The sequence below is a fragment of the Phyllobates terribilis genome, unplaced genomic scaffold, assembly GCF_046119375.1.
Source record: "Phyllobates terribilis strain yellow unplaced genomic scaffold, ASM4611937v1 Scaffold_5__5_contigs__length_657084704, whole genome shotgun sequence".
Taxonomy (NCBI): domain Eukaryota; kingdom Metazoa; phylum Chordata; class Amphibia; order Anura; family Dendrobatidae; genus Phyllobates; species Phyllobates terribilis.
In genome coordinates, this window is record NW_027362765.1 from 287,770,262 (window position 1) to 287,783,611 (window position 13,350).

The window sequence follows — 13,350 nt, forward strand, 5'->3', positions numbered from 1 at the left end:
TGGTTCACGAATACTAGAGCTGGGCAATGAGATCTATCCTGCCAGTAACACACACGCAGAGATTATAATCATAATAATAATTATCACAACGGCAATACACTTTTAATTGTGTTCATTTAATAGATTCTTTAAGACCTTGCCTAGATTTGATCTTCAGGACATGAACAATTTTTTTTTGCTTTTCCTCCGTATTCTGACAGTTAGGTCATGTTCACACATTCAGTATTTGGTCAGTATTTTACCTCAGTATTTGTAAGGCAAAACCAGGAGTGGGTGATAAATACAGAAGTGGTCACGTGTTTCTATTATACTTTTCCTCTGATTGTTCCACTCCTGATTTGACTTACAAATACTGAGGTAAAATACTGACCAAATACTGACCTTGTGAATGTGGCCTTACAGCTTGAATATTCATGTTTGATGTAGCTGTATGAGGGCTTGTACTTTTCTAGGATGAATTGCACAATGCCATGTTTTTTTCTGCATACATTAGCATTTCATTTACTGTATATTAGTTATAAAGGGCATTATAGGTATCGGACCACCCTTATAATTTTAATTTTCTCAAAATAAAGTATTGGTAATATTGAATTGTTTCTTTCACGCACTATACTGTAGAAAAGATCATAAGTCATTTGATTTTTGGATTTTTTTATGGTTGTGACCGTGCCTATTAAGTCTATTAATTTATGTCTTGGAACTTAACCAGTACAAGATCGGGCCTTTTCCCCCCATTCCTCACCAGGCACTTTTTTTTTTTCATAATTGTGGTGTAAAGAGCTGTAAACTTTTTTCTCGTTTGGATAATCAAATAGTTTTTGCATTTTTTTTTGTGACACACGGAGATTCATTTTTATGTTAATGTCATATTTTCTTTTTTAAACTGTTGCCAACATTGGGGAATATTGATTGGAAAGTATAGGAAAAACATGTCTGTTTTTCACATTTTCTTATTATTTTAATGATTAGAAAAGACACTAAAGTACATTTGAAAATGTGTTCCCCTTTCTGTAACATTCTTTATACCCGTTTTCTATTTATTTTTCATTTATTTCACATATTGTGCCCCACCACAAGGTCATAAAATAACTTTTTTGAGGCATTTCAATATAATTTTTTTACTTGATTTCCCCTGTAACTGTGGCTGGTATAGTACCCAAGTTACAGTGGAAATTCAGCCTCCTGGCTGCATAGCAGAAATTATTGGATCTCTTAAGACCAAGGAGCTCCACCTCTCCCTACATTTAGTGATCACATGACCGCTAGGTCCATAAGAGGAAGTGCCATAATAAACCATTATGTTTTCTCCATATGGAGTCCGGCTGTGTCTGACAACCAGATCCTCATTCCCGCAGCTGCACAATTGCATGCTATTATTCTACTATGCAGTGACGTTTTAAAACATCACTGCAGAGTAGAACGTGGGCCACCCAGACATTTATCATGTATCGATGAGCCCGAAGTAGTTAAAGGGGTGGTCCAGCACCTAAAATGTATTTTCTAAATGTCTATCCATTCACGCTAATCACTTTTGTAATTTGCTTTATGACACAATATCCTACATTTTTCCCTTACTTATTCCTGAATGTGTTTTTTTACAATACTTTGAGGAGTCTCAAACATGAGTCACGGGAGATTGGGGCTGCATTCACTTGCCTCAGCGTCCATTGCCCCTCCTAGAACAGGGCGTCACGGGGAGAGGGGGGGGCAGCACTGCAATTATTTACTAGGTGCTTGTATCATCGCCCCCTCTGAAGATGTCCTGGATCCTGGGTAATGAACGCTGTGGGAAAGTGCAGCTCCGTAAACAAGAACATATTTTGGCATTAGTTAGATAGGGAAAAGTGTAGGATATTGTGTAATAAATAAATTACAAAAGCGGTTATGGTGTAAGGATAGATATTTAGAAAATACATTTTAGGTCCTGGACCTCTCTTTTAACCTCTTTACCCCCGAAGGGGGCCAATTTTTACAATTCTGACCACTGTCACTTTATGAGGTAATAACTCTGGAACGCTTCAACTAATCCCACTGATTCTGAGACTTTTTTTTTCGTGACATATTGTACTTCATGATAGTGGTAAAATTTATTGGATATCACTTGCGTTTATTTGTGAAAAAAATTGGAAATTTGGCAAAAATTTTAAAGTTTGCAATTTTCGAAGTTTGAATTTTTATGCCCTTAAATCAGAGAGATATGTCACACAAAATAGTTAATAAATAACATTTTCCACATGTCTACTTTACATCAGCACAATTTTGGAACTCAATTTTTTTTGATAGGAAGTTATAAGGGTTAAAAGTTGACCAGTGATTCCTAATTTTTGCAACAAAATTTACAAAACCATTTTTTTAGGGCCCACATCACATTTGAAGTGACTTTGAAAGGCCTTTATGACAGAAAATACCCAAAAGTGACACCATTCTAAAAACTGCACCCCTCAAGGTGCTCAAAACCACATTCAAGAAGTTTATTAACCCTTCATGTGGTTCACAGGAATGTTTGGAACGTGGAAGAAAATAATGAACATCTAATTTTTTGTCACAAAAATGTTACTTTAGAAGCAATTTTTTTTATTTTCGCAAGGGTAACAGAAAAAAATGTACCCCAAAATTTGTTGTGCAATTTCTCCTGAGCACAGTGATACCCCATATGTGGGTGAAAACCACTGTTTGGGCGCACGGCAGGGCTCAGAAGGGAAGGATCGCGATTTGACTTTTTGAATGTAAAATTTGCTTGAATAATTAGCGGACGCCATGTCACGTTTGGGGAGCCCCTGATGTGCCTAAACAGTGGAAACCCACCACAAGTGACCCCATTTTGGAAACTAGACCCCTCAAACAAGTTATCTAGATAAGGTGCTTCACAGAAGTTTATAACATAGAGCCGTGAAAATAAAAAAATCAAAATTTTCAACAAAAATTATCTTTTAGCCGAATTTTTTTATTTTTTCAAGAGTAAGAGGAGAAAATAGACCCCAAAAATTGTTGTGCAATTTCTCCTGAGTACGCCGATACTCCATATGTGGGGAAAAAACACTGTTTGGGCGCACAGCAGGGTTCGAAGGGAAGGAGCACTGTGTGACTTTTTGAACGCAAAATTGGCTAGAATCAAGAGCAGACCCCATGTTGTGTTTGGAGAGCCCCTGATGTGCCTAAATTGTGGAAACCCCCCACAAGTGACCCCACTTTGGAAACTACCCCCTCAAGGATTTTATCAAGGAGTATAGTGAACATTTTTAACCCAGGGGCATAACAAGGAATTTGATAACATTATGTCATCATATTGAATATGTTGTCATTAGTTTGAGTGCAAGTGCTAGCTACTTGAGTTTGCATCGGGTACTTGGGTATGCACCAAGTATCGTGGGTGCTCAAGTCTCCGCCCCCGCATATTTCATGGTTGTTAGACACCAAAAAAAACATGCGGGGGTTGCTCGTGTCTGGCAGGCAATCCCCGTGTGTTTATTTTGGCTGCATAACAGTTGCAAAACATGCAGGGCGGGGACTCGAGCATGTCACTTGAGCACCCGCGATCCTGTGTGCATACCCGAGCACCCGATGCAAACTCAAGTAGTAAGCACTTGTGCTTGCGCTCAACACTAGTCACCATATCGTCATAATTTATTTTTCTTTACTTTCGAAAAAATTCCAAGCCCAACACAACCCGAACCCTAACACACCCCTAACCCCAACTCTAATACAACCCTAACCCTAACACAAACCTAACCGTAACCCTAATCCTAACACAACCCTAACATTAACACATCCCTAACTATAACACAACCCTAACCTTAATCCTAACCCTAACACAACCCTAACCCTATCCAGAGGGATCCATTCACTATAATGAGGCAGCAGAGTTACTCTGGACTCCATCTGGCCTCTGTTTAGCGATGTCCCTTTTTTCAGAGGTTCACAAAACTGTGGCCGACGGCACTTTTATGCACGCCTAATAAAAAGACGGACACCATGGCATCTCAGGCCAGACAGCGTCAATGGTGCCTCCATCTGCCTCATTACAAGGAATCTTCCGCCGGGGGTTCCGTCAGAATCACGTATTTCAGAGATTTACACAGAAAGCCCTGGATAAATGTTATCCAAGCTATACTGCGATCTTTGGGAGGCAGAATGAACAAATCAGCAGCAGGTGAAGAATTGGTTTTATTTATTTTTTACGCCGTTCCTCATGCTGTATAAGTGATTCGACGACTTTATTCTTTGGGTCGGTGCAATTACAGCGATAGCAGATTTATATCGGGTTTTTATGTTTGGCTGCTGTCACACACTAAAAACTTTTTCTTGCAAAGACTAGTTTTTGCATTGCCATATTTTGAGAGCTATAATTTTTCCATATTTCGGAACAAGTTGATGTTTTTATTGGTACCATTTTCGAGCACGTGACATTTTTTGATCACTTTCTATTACGATTTTCGAGAGGCAGAATAAACAAAAACCAACAATTCAGGAATAGTTTTTTTGTTTTTTTTTATGCCATTCCGCTTGTGGTAAAATTGATAAGGCAGCTTTATTCTTTGGGTCAGTATGTTTACAGCGATACTACATTTTATATTGTTGCTTTATGTTTTGGCTCTTTTACACAATAAAAACTATTTTCTAGAAAAAATTTTTTTTTTTGCATCGCTTTATTCTGAGAGCTGTAACTTTTTTTTATTTTTCAGCTGATGGAGCTGTATGGTGGCTTGTTTTTTTGCAGGACAAGACAACGTTTTCAGCGGTACCATTTTTATTTACATTCGTCTTTTTGATTGCATTTTATTTCACTTTTTGTTCGGCAGTATGATGATAAAGCGCCATTTCTTTTGCTTCATTTTTTTTTTTTTACAGTGTTCACTAAAGGGGTTAACTAGTGGGACAGTTTTATAGGTCAGGTCATTCTGGATGCGGTGATACCAAATATGTGTACTTTTATTTTTTATTTTAAACCAGAAGTTTACATACACTATATAAAAAGACACATATGCATGTTTTTCTCAATATCTCAAATGAAATCCAAATAAGCCTTTCCCCTTTTAGGTCAATTAGGGTTACCATAAATTTTAATATTTGCCAAATGCCAGAATACTGAGAGAGAAAAAATGTTTTAAGGCATTTTTATTACTTATTGCAAAGTCAAAAGTTTACATACATTTCATTAGTATTTGGTACCATTGCCCTTAAACTGAATGACTTGGGTCAAACGTTTGGGATATCCTTCCACAAGCTTCTCAAAATAGTTGGTCGGAATTTGGGACCATTCCTCCTGACAAAACTGGTATAACTGATCCAGGTTTGCCGGTCGCCTTGCTCACACCTGCCTTTTCAGCTTTGCCCATATATTTTCAATAGGATTGAGATCGGAGCTTTGTGATGGCCACTCCAAAACATTGACTTTGTTATCCTTAAGCCACTTTGTTACCCTTTTGGCAGTATGCTTCGGGTCATTGTCCATTTGGAAGACCCATTTCCTCCAAAGCTTTAACTTCCTGGCTGATGTCTTGAGATGTTGCTTCAGTATTGCCACATAATCCTCTTTTCTCATGATGCCATCTATTTTATGAAGTGCACCAATCCCTCCTGCAGCAAAACAACCCCACACCATGATGCTGCCACCCCCGTGTTTCACAGTTGGGATGGTGTTCTTAGGCTTACAAGTTTCTCCCTTTTTCTTCCAAGCGTAACGATGATCATTATGCCCAAAAAGTTAAACTTTAGTTTCATCAGACCACAGGACATGTCTCAAAAAATTAAGGTCTTTGTTCCTGTGTGCATTTGCAAACATTAATCTGGCTTTTTTATGTTTCTTTTGGAGTAATGGCTTCTTCCTGGCAGAGTGCCCTTTCAGCCCATATTGATACAGTACTCGTTTTACTGTGGATATTGACACAATCTTACCAGCTTCAGCAATCATCTTCACAAGGTCTTTTGCTTTTGTCCTTGGGTTGATATGCACATGTCGGACCAAAGCACGTTCATCTCTGGGACACAGAATCCATCTCCTTCCTGAACGGTATGAAGTCTGGACATTCCCATCTTGTGTGTACTTGCGTATAATTGTTTGTACAGATAAACGAGGCACCTTCAAGTATCTTAAAATTGTACCCAAGGATGAGCGAGACTTGTGCAAGTCCACAATTCTCTTCCTTGTATCTTGGCTGATTTCTTTAGACTTTCTCATGATGCTACACAAAGAAGCAGTGTGTTTCAGGTGTGCATTAAAATATATCCACAGGTGTGTCTCTAATTAACTCAGATGTTGCCAGAAAAAACAGAAGCTTCCAAACACATGACATCATCATATGGGCAGTACAGAATTGTTTAAAGGCATAGTAATCTTAGTGTACGTAAACTTTTGACTTAGCAGTAAGTAATAAAAATGCCTTAAAACATTCTCTTTCATTATTCTGGCATCTGGCAAATATTAAAAATTATGGTAATCCTAATTGACCTAAAATGGGAAAGGTTTATTCTGATTTCATGTCAAATATTGAGAAAAAAACATGCATATGTGTCTTTTTATATAGTGTATGTAAACTTCTGGTTTCAAATGTATATTTATATATGTATATATATTTTGTTAAAAAATATTTTTACAACTTTTTTTTACTTAGTCCCACTATGGGACTTTCACTTTCTGCAGGCTGATCACAGTTATAAGGTATAGCAGTGCAGGATCACTGCTTTACTTCACAACTGTCAGACTTGAGGACACAAGTTAGCTTGATCATGTGACGCGCCCCCTGGGCCAGTGCTGTTTGGGGATTACCCGGAGCCGGATCAGATGGGGGTAGTAGTCCTTGTGGCGGTGACCCGGTCCGTGCCCAGGGTGTCAAACTAAGTGGCAGTCTATGGCAGTAGATGTTTAACTTGATTGTCGACTATGCCACCCGTTGAGTGCGGCTTTGAAGCCGCCGCTGCAGAGCAGTCCACTGAGGCCGGTGGTATATGTGCAGCAGTGATGGTATAACCCCCAACGGGAGGGGTATGGCCTCAGGGCAGCAGGTGTAGATGATGGGGGTTGTGATGATGCAGAAAGAAGATTCAGAGTCAGGAGATGCAGTTCAGGGTTTTTACTTACTGGTGTTCTTTTGGTCACTCTGGCCTTGAGTGACCACCCGAGCCGTGCTGCGTCCACCAGGTCCTGGACTCGGCCAACCCCCAAGCAATTCTGGAGCGTGGTCCTGAGCTCCCTTTCTGACTGTCCTCTCTACTGGCCGTTCCCACCAGGGGCCCACTTATGTCCGGCTCCCTCGGGTCTCCTGTTGGGTGAACCTTCTTTGGCTTCCCTGACCCTATGCTCGGTGTGCCTTCTTAGTGGACTTGGTGAGGGGCTGCTCCACATGTAATGTCGCAGCCTCCGGTTCTTAGTTGAGGGTAGTTTCTCTCCTCCACTAATTTGGGATCCGGTTCCCTTGCGTGCCAACCCTTCACCCTTCTGGTTGTATACTGGGTTCTTGGGGTTCCTTCTTCTCCCCCTCTGGGTCCTTCTCTTCTCCTCTCTCTCTTCTCTCTGCAGGCGCTCCTGGACCTCTCTCAGGACTGACTGACCCTCTACAGAAGACTGACCCTGATCTAAGATGGTGCCCACCTTATATACTCCCTCTATGTGTGAGCTCAGGTGACCAGCACCCAATGAGCTCCTAGCCTTACCCAGACTGCTCCCCCTATCTGCCCCTACACTACTGGGATGTTCCACCCCCCTCCCACTCCAGCCAGGGACAGACACTGTCGTACCTGCACATATACTGGTGGGAGTACCGTCGGTCTGTCCCCCGGAAATGGGATGTATGTAGTGTATGCAGCTTTCTGAGCTCAGTCCCACACTCCATCCTTACCCGGGAGTGGAATACCACACCTCTGGCTTGAGGTGTAATACCCCTGTAGCAGCCGAGTCCTCAGGGTGCTACATTCCCCCCTGGTAAATCACAGCACGTCCTCGGGCTGTAAGAGAATAAAACATCCATAAACATACAATTTTTTTTTTTTCATAACAACATAAACATATAAAACATTATATATATATTTCTGCAGCATAAAACTTTTTCATAATAAACATTCTTGTAAACTTTCTTGTTCCTCCGGCCACGGTGCAACTTGTGACCGGGTAAAGTGCAACAGTCTCTTGTAGAATAACACAGCTTTCCTATAAAACCAGTAGGGGGCGCCTTAAAAAGCGCAACTATATACAAGGGGAAATATGGCCGCTTTCAGTCCTCGGCCAGTGGGGAAGAAGGAAAGAATGACCGCTCTCAGTCCTTGGTCAGTGGGAATAGGGACACACGGGTTTCAGTTCAATTTGCTGGTCCCAACGGGGACTATATTTTAACTAGCAGCAGTAACAGTTCTTATACCCTGACGGGTAACTATGTATAGTCTCTTTACCGTACTTTAATGACGGCGTACTCCTGCTCCTCCTTCACACCGTAGCTCCTCCTCCGTCAGCCAGTGTACATGGAGGGCGTAGGGTCCTTTGGCACACTTGTGCCGGGTGAACGTGACCTCGTCCCCTACATATAGGTCACGACCTCTGTGTCCCTCCGGCAGATGGGACTCCACGTCTCTTCTGGTCACAAAGACGTCGCCAGGGGTGTGGTGATCCCTGATGAAGCCCCACCCGTGCTGCAATTGAAACTTAATCACAGTCCCGGTGGTACGGGGACCATGAGCTGCACGGGGGTCTCTCCTGGTCCTGCTCTTCTGCCCTGCGCTCTGTTCCTGCAGCCGCTGCTCACGGACCCGCCTCTCTCTCCGTTCTTGCTCGAAGACTGCCAACTGCTGGCGGCAGCACTCCACACGCTCCGCTGCGGCTGCCCGAGTTTCCTGAGTGAACCCTATGAGGTCTCCTCCGGTGGGGTCCCACTCGAACTGCGCTTCTTCCAGCGGGAGCGGGGTCCTCTTAACGGGCTTCGGAGCCGGAATCAGGGGCTCGCACAGGGGCCTTGCTTTTTGGAGTTCCAGTTGGTAGTACCCCGGTGGCCATCTAAAGGGCTGCCCATCCGGGCACGTATGCTGGGCAAATAGGTCTTCACCCAGGTGTGGCGCTGTGGATGTTGAGGGCGCGGTGGTGGTAGCGGCGCCCGGGTTCGCCAGGCCTTGTGACCAGGCCTGGGGTACCCTGAACGTAAAGGGCACCGTGAAGACGGCGGCGCCCGGGGTTACTTGGCCCAGCGACCAGGCCGGTGGCTCAGTGGAGGTAGAGGGCGCTGTTGGTACTGCGGCGCCCGGGGGTACTAGACCTTGCGACCAGGCCTGTGGTGTTTCCTGCTTTGCCGCGCTCAGGGTTGAGGCGCGTGACGTCACAGGGGTTGCGGCCGCGTCTTCTGCTTGAGGCCTTGTCTGGAGCGGTGACGATGCAGCGACGGGCACGGCAGGGGGAATTTCGGGCTCTGCGACGGGGAGCTGGGGCAGGCACGCGGTTTCTCGGCTCGGGGTAGTGACGTCCCCTTTACCTGCCTCCATCTGTTCAGCTCCCTCTTCGGCGCCGTCTCCGGCCTTCACTCCTCCTGCACCATCCTCAGAGGCGGTCTGTCTCCTCGTCTCGGGTGGCGTGCTTCGCTGGCGGGTTCTTGCCTGCAGGGCCATCTCTCGGCTCCACTCCGTCAGCGTCTCTCGCTGCACCTGGGCCATCCTCCATGCGAGGCGCTCCAGCGCGGTCTGCGCACACTCCCAGTCTCGGGGAGCTGTGCCAGGATCTCCACTAAGCCTAGTGGGGTTGTTGCTTGCAGCAGGCTCCTGACCACAGGGTCGGTGCTGCCTGACTCTCCTTCCATCTCCGGGTACGACTTCTCCGGAGTCCTCTCGGCTGCACCCATCTTCGCTCTCTTGTTCTGTCTCCGCCCACATTGAAGGTGGTCCCGGGGCAACTTTGTGATTGTCAGTTCCAGGGGCAGTTCTCTCACGCTGATGGACATCTCTAGCATCACAGTCTCCGTTGGTGGGGGCGGTTTCCGCTTTTGGCGCCATTCCTTTACCTGGCCCACGATGGGAGGTGACCTCTTGCCACCCTCTGGCACGCCCATAATGGCGTCCGCTCTTCCAAGGCGGGAAATCTTCTGGAAATGGCGGGAATCGTCTCCCAGTGGCGGGAAACTCCGTGGATGGCGGGAAAAAGCTGCAGATGGCGGGCAACCGGCGGGAAACGATCCGTGATGGCGTCCCATGGCGGGGACCCTCTGGAACCGGCGGGAGACTTCTTCTTGAGGTAAATCTGAACTTTTCTTCAGGCACGCAGTACCCGGTGGTTGCGGGCACGAAATCCTGCCGACTACGCCAAAGTTGACGCGCCCCCTGGGCCAGTGCTGTTTGGGGATTACCCGGAGCCGGATCAGATGGGGGTAGTAGTCCTTGTGGCGGTGACCCGGTCCGTGCCCAGGGTGTCAAACTAAGTGGCAGTCTATGGCAGTAGATGTTTAACTTGATTGTCGACTACGCCACCCGTTGAGTGCGGCTTTGAAGCCGCCGCTGCAGAGCAGTCCACTGAGGCCGGTGGTATATGTGCAGCAGTGATGGTATAACCCCCAACGGGAGGGGTATGGCCTCAGGGCAGCAGGTGTAGATGATGGGGGTTGTGATGATGCAGAAAGAAGATTCAGAGTCAGGAGATGCAGTTCAGGGTTTTTACTTACTGGTGTTCTTTTGGTCACTCTGGCCTTGAGTGACCACCCGAGCCGTGCTGCGTCCACCAGGTCCTGGACTCGGCCAACCCCCAAGCAATTCTGGAGCGTGGTCTGAGCTCCCTTTCTGACTGTCCTCTCTACTGGCCGTTCCCACCAGGGGCCCACTTATGTCCGGCTCCCTCGGGTCTCCTGTTGGGTGAACCTTCTTTGGCTTCCCTGACCCTATGCTCGGTGTGCCTTCTTAGTGGACTTGGTGAGGGGCTGCTCCACATGTAATGTCGCAGCCTCCGGTTCTTAGTTGAGGGTAGTTTCTCTCCTCCACTAATTTGGGATCCGGTTCCCTTGCGTGCCAACCCTTCACCCTTCTGGTTGTATACTGGGTTCTTGGGGTTCCTTCTTCTCCCCCTCTGGGTCCTTCTCTTCTCCTCTCTCTCTTCTCTCTGCAGGCGCTCCTGGACCTCTCTCAGGACTGACTGACCCTCTACAGAAGACTGACCCTGATCTAAGATGGTGCCCACCTTATATACTCCCTCTATGTGTGAGCTCAGGTGACCAGCACCCAATGATCTCCTAGCCTTACCCAGACTGCTCCCCCTATCTGCCCCTACACTACTGGGATGTTCCACCCCCCTCCCACTCCAGCCAGGGACAGACACTGTCGTACCTGCACATATACTGGTGGGAGTACCGTCGGTCTGTCCCCCGGAAATGGGATGTATGTAGTGTATGCAGCTTTCTGAGCTCAGTCCCACACTCCATCCTTACCCGGGAGTGGAATACCACACCTCTGGCTTGAGGTGTAATACCCCTGTAGCAGCCGAGTCCTCAGGGTGCTACACATGCACTGCGCATGATCAAACTAACTTGCTGGTGCCTGGTGACCCGGATGTCATCATGACGACATGGGGCCATCATGGCAACGATCGTGACCCCTCGCTGACAGCGCGGGGTCTCCAATCCGAGAGCAGAGGGGCTTCTGTTCCTCTACTCACTCGCTAAATGCTGTGATTGCAGCACTTAAGGGGTTAAAGTGCCGGGAGGGGTGCGGGCACCGCTCCTGGCGCTGAGTGCTGGGTGTCAGAATCAGCTGACACCCAACGGCAATCGCGCCCCACAGTCTGTGTGTGGGCGCGATCACCGTGTCGTAATAACACGTATCTGGTCCATAACTACCAGGGCACAGGGACGTATTATTACAAACAATGTCAGAAAGGGGTTAATAGCCAGTGAAGGGGCCATGGATCCTGGCCCCATCCGAGGCTAATAATATCAGCCCTCAGTGGCCCTAGAAATGGGGCATCGATAAGATCCGCCAATTCTGGCACTTAGCTTCACTCTTCACACCTGCCCTGGTGCGGTGGCAAGTGGGGTAATAGATTTGGGGTTCATGCCAGCCTTGTACTGGCAGCTGACGTGAAGCCCAGGTTAGTAATGGAGAACGTCTATAAGGTGCCCCCATTACTAACCCCATAGTCAAGGTTTTGAAATAAACACACGGCCTGAAAAAAATCCTTTATTTGAAATAAAAGGCCACACGGTTTTAATTATTTATTTGAAAATAAAAAACACTGTATACTTACCTAACCCCTAATTCCGATGCCCTTGTCTCCTGTAAGAAACGAAAAATAAAAAACAACCATATCCCTCACCTGTCTGCCATGATGACATAATCCCGAGTGTCCCACAGCGATCATTTGTAAGACAGTCACATTAGCAGTCACTGATGTGACTGCTCTACAAGATTGCCAGCTATACACTGACAGGAGTGTAATCACTCCTGTCAGTGTACATTGCTGAGCTGCAGTGAGAGAGGTCACTGGAGTTCAATTAGCTGAGAGCTCCGGTGACCTCAATTATGGCACTATTGCTGCATGAGAATTTTCTCATGCGGCAGTGTAATAAGTGATGTCACACGAGCTCGTCAGCTGATGAACTTGTGTGACCTCTCTCACGGCAGCTCATCGCGATACACTGCGGGAGCGATCGCGCTCCTGTCATTGTATCGCCGGCTGCTAGATAGCAAAGTCACATCTCTGGATGTGTCTGTGCTATCAGTGAGATCTGTGTGGGACACTCAATATTACCTGGACTACGGCGGATAGGTGAGGACTATGGTGCTTTATTAATTTTTCTTTATTACAGGAGACAAGGGCATCGGAGATTAGGCGTTAAGGTGAGTATACAGTGTTTTTTTTCATTTTTAGAGCATACGAGAACATCGGTGATTAGGTATAGGTGAGTATAATGTGTTTATTATTTTTATTTAATTATTTATTAATTTAAACTTTTTTTTTTTTACTTTCACTGCGCAAGCAGCGGCTGATGAGAGACTGCTGCTCCCATCATTGGCGTTTGTGCTCCCTGTTAATAGTGAGAGTAGGCGCTGGCTGATGGGAGAAGTAGTCTCCTCAGCCAGCGCCTATGACCTGCAGTAAGCTTTTTACCGTGGGTCACAGTGACAGCTGTGGGATCACCAACGGTAACGATGTTACCGCAAACTACAGCCCGGCTGTCACGCAGATGACAGCCTGAGAAACCAGAAATGTTCGTGTTCAGGCCAACTTTTGCGCAAAATGTTCAGGAATCTGAACACGAATCCGAATGAGCAACGTTCGTGCCGATTAGAAAAAAATGAATGTTTTCCGAACATGTTCTCATCTCTACTCTCCTGCTGTATCGGCACCATTCCAGCGATGTTAGCGCCGGACCTCTGGAGGCTCGGTGACACTGCTAT